Genomic DNA, 8873 nt, shown 5'->3' on the forward strand with positions numbered 1-8873 from the left:
CCCTTAAGAAATGAAAATTACTTTATTTAAATCACATACTACAAATAGGGCGTTACAACTCTCCCCCACTTATCCTAAACTTCGTCCTCGAAGTCTGATGTTGCTGAATTTATAAATACCTTTGGATAATGCTCCCTCATTTTCTCCTCGGCCTCCACGTCCACTCTGAACCCTTCCGATGCTGTCACTACACCTTCACTAGCTGGACTACCTTGTTCCTCAAGGTCTTCATTTTCCGATCCAAGATCGCAACGGGCCTCTCAATATAATTCAAGTTGCTATCAACCTGAATATCCTCCATGGGTACAACTGTTGTCTCGTCCACCAAACACTTCCTTAACTGAGAAACATGGAAAGTGTTGTGGATCTGGCTAAGCTCTACTGGAAGATCCAACCGATAAGCAACCCGACCCACCCGTGCCAAAACCCTAAAAGGACCAATGAACCTGGGGCCCAATTTTCCCCTCTTCTGGAACCTCATAACACCCTTCCAGGGTGATACCTTCCGGAGGACATATCGCCCACCTGACACTCCAAGTCTGTACGCCTCCTATCGGCGTAACTCTTATGCCGACTCTGTGAAGTCTGCAGTCTGCTACGGACCTGCTAGATCAACTATGTGGTCTTTAGCACCACTTCGGTACTCCCGATGACTCGTTGACCGACCACGCCCCAACAAGTCGAGGTTCTACACTTTGTCCCGTAGAGTATCTCGAAAGGAGGGCGATCAATACTAGCATGGTAACTGTTATTATACGAAAATTCCGCTAATGGAAGATACGTATCCCAACTGCCACCGAAATCTAGGACACATGCCCGAAGCATGTCCTCGAGAGTGTGAATCGTCCTCTCGCTCTGCCCGTCCTTCTGAGAGTGGAAGGCGGTGCTGAAATGAAGACGAGTCCCCATCTCTTCATGAAACCGCTTCCAAAACCTGGAAGTGAAACAGACGTCTCGGTCTAAAACTACCGAAATAGGCACTCCATGCCGTGCCGCTACCTCTCGCACATAAATATCAGCTAGCTTCTCGGCCGATATGCTCTCCTGAATCTGTATGAAAATCGCGCTCTTGGTCAGCCGATCCACTATGACCGAAATCGAATCTACTCCACGTGCGGTCCTGGGAAGCTTAGTAATTAAATCGATGGTGATTTCCTCCCATTTCCACACAGGAATGTCTAAGAGCTGCATCTTGTCGTGGGGTCTCTGATGTTCCGCCTTGACCTTCCTGGTTCAGGCATCTCTCCACATACCAGGCCACGTCCTGCTTCATGCAGGGCCACCAATAGTCGGGTCAAAGATCTCTGTGCATCTTCGTCGCCCCTAGGTGGATGGAGAAATGAGACTGATGAGCCTCGTCCATCCACACCTGCCGTACTCTGCCCCAATACGGTGCCCATACTCTCCCATGAAGGGTCAACAATCCTCGACTGTCATAGTCAAAGGAGGCTACTCGGCCCACAATCCTCTCACACTTCTGCCTCTCCTCCTTCAGTCCCTCAACCTGCCTCTCTAATCTACTCCAACAAGGGAGTAATCATTGTCATCCTCAAACAAATATCCCTGATCGGGGCTACTATCGCCTTGCGGCTCAGGGCGTCGGCTACTACGTTGGCCTTACCCGGATGATAAAGGATCTCACAATCATAATCCTTTACCACTTCTAACCATCGGCGCTACCTCATGTTCAAATTCAGCTGATTCATGAGGTACCTCAAACTCTTGTGATCTGTGTAAATGGTACAGTGGACCCCATAGAGGTAATGTCGCCAAATCTTGAGGGAAAACACCACTGCACCCCAACTCTAAATTGTGTGTCGGTTAGTTAGCCTCATGAGGCTTCAACTGTCTAGAGGCGTAAGCTATCACAAGGACCTGCTGCATCAACACTGCTCCCATACCTGTGATCGAAGCATCACAGTAAACTACAAAACCCTCTTCCCTCGAGTAGGGTAAGAATCGGCGCCTCGCACAATCTCTGTCCGAGGGTCTCAAATGATGCTAGCTGCTCAGCCCCCCAACGAAAGACCACCAACTTCTTGGTCAGTCGCGTGAGTGGAACTGCTATCTTGGAGAAATCCTGGATGAATCTCCTGTAGTACCCTGCCAATCCTATGAAGCTCTGAATCTCAGATGGAGACCTCGGGACCTCCCACCACATCACGACCTCTATCTTGGCAGGATCTAATAGTATACCTTTCTAGTTGACGAGGTGCCCGAGGAACTGCACTTCGCGCAACCAGAACTCACACTTGGAGAACTTCGCGAAAAGTCTCTCCCTTCTTAAAGTCTCTAGCACCTCCCTCAGGTGCTGCTCGTTCTGCTCCTGAGTCTTGAAATAAACCAAGATGCCGTCGATGAACACTATCGCATACCGATCCAACATCGACCTGTATATGCGATTCATGAGATCCATGAACGCGGCTGGAGCATTGGTGAGCCCAAACGACATCACCACAAACTCATAATGACCATAGTGGGTCCTAAAAGAGGTCTTCTTCATATCCTCACCTCTTACCCGCATTTGATGTTACCCGGAGCGCAAATCAATCCTGGAGAACCAACATGCTCCCTAAAGCTGATCAAACAAGTCATCTATCCTTGGAAGTGGGTAACGATTCTTCACCGTTACCTTATTCAACTCTCGGTAATCTATACACATACGGTGCAACCCATCCTTCTTCTTCACAAATAGGATCGGGGATCCCCATGGTGAACTGCTCGGTCTAATAAAACCCTTGTCTAATAGCTCTTGCAGCTGCATAGACAACTTCTGCATCTCTGGACGAGCCAACTGATATGGTGCTGTGGCTATCGGAGCCGCACTAGGAACCAGGTCAACCCTGAACTCAACCTGTCTCTCACAAGGTATTCTAGGCAAATCCTCTGCAAATACATCTGGGTACTCTTGTACTACCGGTACATCGTCAACTGTCGCCTTGCCCTTCTCCTGGGCGTCTAAAATATAGGCGACGTACCCCGCGCAACCTTGCTGAAAGTAGCGCCTCGCTCTTACTGTCGAACAAAGAATTGGTCCGCGTTTTCGCCTTTCACCCTGAATCACTAACTCTCCCCCACAGGGAGTGCGAACCCTCACCAACTGCAGGTCGTAATCTATCACTGCCACATTGAGGCTCAGCCAATCCATACCCACTATAACCTTGTTTCCTCGCAGGGGAATAGGAACCAGGTCTACCGAAAACTGCTCATCAAATAACCGAAGCGAACCCCCCTTATGTACTCTCATGACCCTGAAGGTCTTGTCATCAGCTATCTCAACCTCAGGTGGACAATCCAGCTCCCGCGGGAGCTCTACTAAACCTCTTGCTAAGCGCAAGCGAAACAAATGATCGGGTAGCTTCCAAATCAAACAATACTGTAGCTGAAATGGAGTTCACTAAGAACGACCCTATATAAAACATATAAACATAAGAGACAAACAATATCAATAAAGAGATAAGAGAAAAATACATACCCATCACCACGTCAGGAGTTGCTCGCGCCTCCTCTGCTATCATCTGAAAAGCTCTACTTTCGCCACTGGTGTCTCACTCCAGCCCTGACGGCCGTCTGTAATCCTCGATATTGCAGGGGCAGGTGCCACCACCTTCCCTGCTGCTGCTAAACTCAGAAACTGGGACTTTTTATGTCCCCTCTGATTGCAATGGAAGCAAATCAGATCATATCTTGTGGTGGTGATAGTAGCTGTACAATCTCTGCTCACATGCCCGGTCCGACTGCACTTTTAGCAACCGGTACTACCTGCCTTGCACACCCCATCATGCAATCTCCCACAGTTGCCACACCGACAATGGCTCTGCTGTCATATAGATCTGTGATCTGATACCATGGGCTTTTTTCCCGAACTCCCTGTTCCATATGTCGCCTCTGGCTTCCTCTTCTTCTCCATCTCTAAATCAATCTCTCTCTCACGAGCCCTAGCAATCATGTAATGCAGCGTTTTACAGTTGGACCAGCTCACAAACTGGCGAATATCACTCCGCAACATCTCATGATAATGAGCCTTCTTCATTTCCTCATCAACTGCGTACTGAGGAACGGGAAGATCCCTCTCCTGAACTTAGCGGTAATCTCCGCCACTGTCTCTGTAGTCTGGGTAATATCCTGAAACTCCCTGGTTAACTTGTGCACCTCAATAACCGGTGCAAACTCGACTCTGAACCTGGTTGTAAAATCAGCCCAAGTCATCGCATCATGCGCTGGGTCATCCCCGATGACATGCCCGATCTCCTCCCACCAATCTCGTGCCATGTCCTTCAGAAGACAGGATGTTGATCTGACCTTGTCCTCCTCGGGACATCTGCTGGTGCGGAATACTTTGGTGACATCTGCCAACCACCTAATACTCGCTAACGGGTCCCGTGCCCCATGATTGTTAGGAGCACCACAAGCTATAAATTCCCTGAAAGTGAGTGTGCGCGACCCCATCATGGTCGCCACCTCAGCACGAAAGGTGCTCAACCTGTCATCCATTAGCTCCAAAATACCCTCCTTGATCAAACCAAAGATCACAGGAGTCTACTCAAGTATGATACGAGTAATCTATGAAGAGAGAAACTCCCTAGTCTGCTCATCCAAATGCTCGGCCCCGAGCCTAATCCTGGTCCCTCACCGGCACCTAAACTATCGACTGCTGGTCTAGGGCGTAAAACCACCATTCTGAAACACATAGCGACAAACGTCAGAAATACTGATATATCTCGAGGGATCACTATTACTACAAGTTTCTTGGTCTCGCCTTGGCCTTCCTTGATTCAAGTACGGATCCTTTGCTTTCAGTAGTACGGGCCCATACTACCTTCCACATCTATCCGTACTTTCCTCAAGAACTGCCTCGACTCCACTAAGTCACTACTACTAATACTGATCTCTGCTACTCTCATCCTAGGCTTGCCCTAGGGAAATCTCTGACTCAACCAAAACCAGTCCTCAACTGCTAAAGGTCTCCTTGTAATGCCAATTAGTCATCACCTGAATTCCATCACATGTGACGAGGCTCAGATAATCCTTCGAGTAAAAGACTCGTTCCTACAACGGTTAGACTCAAACAAGAGCTGCGCAGTAGGGATAAATCCAGTAGTCTAAGATTATTCAACCCTGATCACATGTGATGTGATGTATTCACCTACTGGCTAACTCCCAGCACTCAGAGTCCCACAAAGCACAAAGCAAGCAGCATTCAAACACATGAAACTACTCAAGCATATCTATCCTCATAACGAGAAACTGTACTAGCATACAATGCTAGGATCATATTATCAGGCATAACCCTAAAAGGCTATCCTACTACTGTCTACTCAATACTAGCATGCAATTCTCATGAAGCTGAAGCACATAAAGTAGGCACGTAAGGCATCCTCCTAGATGCTTAGTCATATTCTAGCATGTTGTTCTACTGAAACTGAAACATATACTCATAATATAAACTTGTATGGGTAATTTGGGAGTACTTACTTGAGCTCGGCTGATCACATGCACCACACCCTTTTTCTATTTTTTCAAAAATTCTTTTGAAAAAAATTTTCTTTTTGAAAACCTTTTACCATTTCCTTAGTTTGAGTCCAGTCACACTCAAAAGTGTGCCTGAATCCCTCAAACCAAGGCTCTAATACCAACTTGAAACATCCCAAAAATACAAGCTAATTTTTTTTTTGTTTTAACACATTACTGAAACCATAATATCAAAATATCATATAATAAAACCATAAGTCGTGTATCTCAAAATATCATAAAATATGTCTCATATCGCAACTGATGTCAAATCATAACAAAATATCAAAGTTTAACTCCCATGCTAAACTGTGGTGGGTGTCATGCCATCATCCTGAGCCCTTCCCCTTGCTAGCTGAAGTACCTGAAACCAAAACTGAACTGTAAGCACGAAGCTTAGTGAGCTCCCCCAAACTATAACATAACATACAATAACATATAAAGCACATACTGGGCCTTGAGCACTACATCAGACCAAAATCCAGAAATTGCATCGGACCGAAGTCCGGAAACTAACTAGGGCCTTTCCCTCTGCAATGGAACAATGTCCGGAAACTACATCGGACTGAAGTCCGGAACTAACCAAGGCATTGACCTCTACATCGGACCGAAGTCCGGAAACTAACCAGGGCCTTGCCCTCTACATCGGACCGAAGTCCGGAAACTGCATCAGACCGAAGTCTGGAAACTAACTAGACATAGCATAGCAAAAACATATCAACTAACATAACACATAAACTGTATACTGCATCAGACCGAAGTCTAGAGCACATAACACAAAGACATGCTTGGATCATAAAGACATCAACCACACCAAACTACTGCAACGGACCAAAGTCCGGAACTACTGCTGACTAACGGGTCGGCATTATGGTCGTAGACCCATTCCTATTGGAAGGAAAATTCACCTCGTAACGCTGGCTGCTGAGATGCTAGATCTGAAACTGTCTGACTACTGCTCTGGAACTCCCCTGCTACAACTCCCATAAACACTAAATCAAATACTGATAACTAATCTCAGGGTAAAATGACTATTTACCCCAGGTCAAATCAACTTCCTGTTCAAAGTCAACTTTCAGTTGACTAGACTCGTCGAGTTGGGCCGCGGACTCGCCGAATCCGTATCATCCATTCTAATCCTCTACCTGCTTCTACTCGTCGAGTTTGGCAAAGAATTAATGAGTTCTTCTTCAATAATAACATTGAGTCTAACTTCATCCGACTCGCCGAGTTGTATGAACAACTCGTCGAGTTCCCCTTTAACAGAAGAACACACCCAGTGTATGACTCGCCGAGTCGTATGAACAACTCGTCGAGTCCGTCTACTTCCATATCCAAATCTTAACTCACTGAGTCCTTACTCTACTCACTACACAGTCTCGCTATTACTAAAAAGAGAATATAAGACTTGCGAACCAACTCGTCGAGTCAGAAGAATGACTCACTGAGTCCTTTGCATGCAAATTCCATATAGTCGTTTCTAATCAACTTTAGTGCATCTAATTCGTATATCCGATATTATGGGACTATCTGAACACGTAAAGTTGCTAACTCTACGTGTATCTAAGATGCAATGAAGCAATAACACTCATAATTTGCTATTATAGGGGGGTTACTTGACTAAAACAAAGCCATGGCTGCCAAAAGGTGGTCTCCTTGAGCTTCTGGAGCTCAAGAGAGGCTAGATCTAAGATAGGACTCGATCACAAGGCTTTATCACAAAGGATTTGGGGTTTTTGACCTTAAAACCAACAATTTGGGAACAAACTAGATCTATTAGCACAATAATCAAGATGGAAACTCTATTACAAGAAGGGATGGCCAAAGAGGGTGTATTCTGGATCTACTTCTTCTTCCTTGAGTTCTTTTACCTTCACCTTCTTTTCCTTGCTCCAAAATGCACCAAAAGTTACTTCACAAGAAAAAGATCACTCACACACACTACAAAGAGGCTAGGGTTTCAGGAATAAGTCTCTAGGGAGTGAAGGAGGCTGGTTTTGGGGCTATAATGACATTTAAATAGGGTGAAAACCCTTGAAATTAAAGTTTTATCCAGACTGGCAGACCCACCGAGTCCGAGAATATGGACTCGACGAGCTGCCAACTTAAACCGCGTTCAAATCCTGTGTCTACTCGACGTGTTGGGTTACCGACTCATCGAGTACCCCTAAGAAATGAAAATTACTTTATTTAAATCACATACCAGAAATGGGGCGTTACGGCCTCAACTGCACCAAGTCCCTTAACCATTATCCCTCTCCAACCAATCTCATCCTAGGCTTTCCTAGGGCACCCTCAGACCTACTCTCCACCATCAGCTTGTCACACCCCCAAACCGGAACGGCGGAAACATTCGGGGGTGGTTGACGTCATGCGTGGTATCACAATAGTTGTATCATAGCAAGGATAGTAAAGACAACTAAACATTGAATACATATATGAAAAAGGTTTACACTGTCTTAATACAAAGTTTTGTTCTTATGCAAAGTAAAATAGAAAGACATGACTCTAACGTGCCGACGTCTCCAAAAGTCCTGGAAGTACCTGTCTACTAAACCCCTGAGAATACAAGCAGTTTTGAAAGAATATCAACATAATGCTGGTGAGTTCATAAGCATTTAGTTTTGGTGGAAATTGTTTCTTTAATCCTTTTGAAAAATGTTCCTCAAGAAAATCCTATATTTTGTTATGAAAAGTGTGTTTGAAAACCCATTCCTTCCATGACTTCCACATTCATACAAGATATGTACAATCCAAGGAGTCATGGAATGAATATGAATATCCGTTAGTTGCATGTTAAACAATCTGTTTATGAAAAGCCGTGTTATCCCAGGAAAATCATATGTTTTCCCTAAAAGTTGGTGGTTGGTTATCCGTTCTAAACTGAGGTGTACAAGTATCTACCATACTTATATCGATAAACGTAGTTTTCATTTAAAAACCCTGGTTACTCCCAGTGAGGTATATTAGCCCTATTACGTAAATAAAACTAATAAAAGAAAATGTGATGAACTAAATCCTGAAGGTACTATTAATACCCTCCAGTAATCAAATCGGTTATTACTTTGAGGTTAGTTCACTTGATTCATTACTACAAAAGCAAATTTCTGCTATCTAGGTTGCGAGTTTTATAACCATAACCGACAGGATATGGCCCGCAACGGCCAGTATCCTTTATGACTTTGTCACCTGTAGACCTGCCGATCCGACTGTAGCTAGCAGACAGGTGCGGCATTGCCAGTACCGTATAGATCTATGCACAACAGTCATGCTCTCCCTACAAGAGATACTGGTCACAATTGCTAGTCCTACACTCTGATTCTTGTGGTGAGTGTTACCAAGGACGTGTCTACAACTTAGAC

The sequence above is a fragment of the Lactuca sativa genome, chromosome 5, assembly GCF_002870075.4.
Source record: "Lactuca sativa cultivar Salinas chromosome 5, Lsat_Salinas_v11, whole genome shotgun sequence".
NCBI lineage: Eukaryota > Viridiplantae > Streptophyta > Magnoliopsida > Asterales > Asteraceae > Lactuca > Lactuca sativa.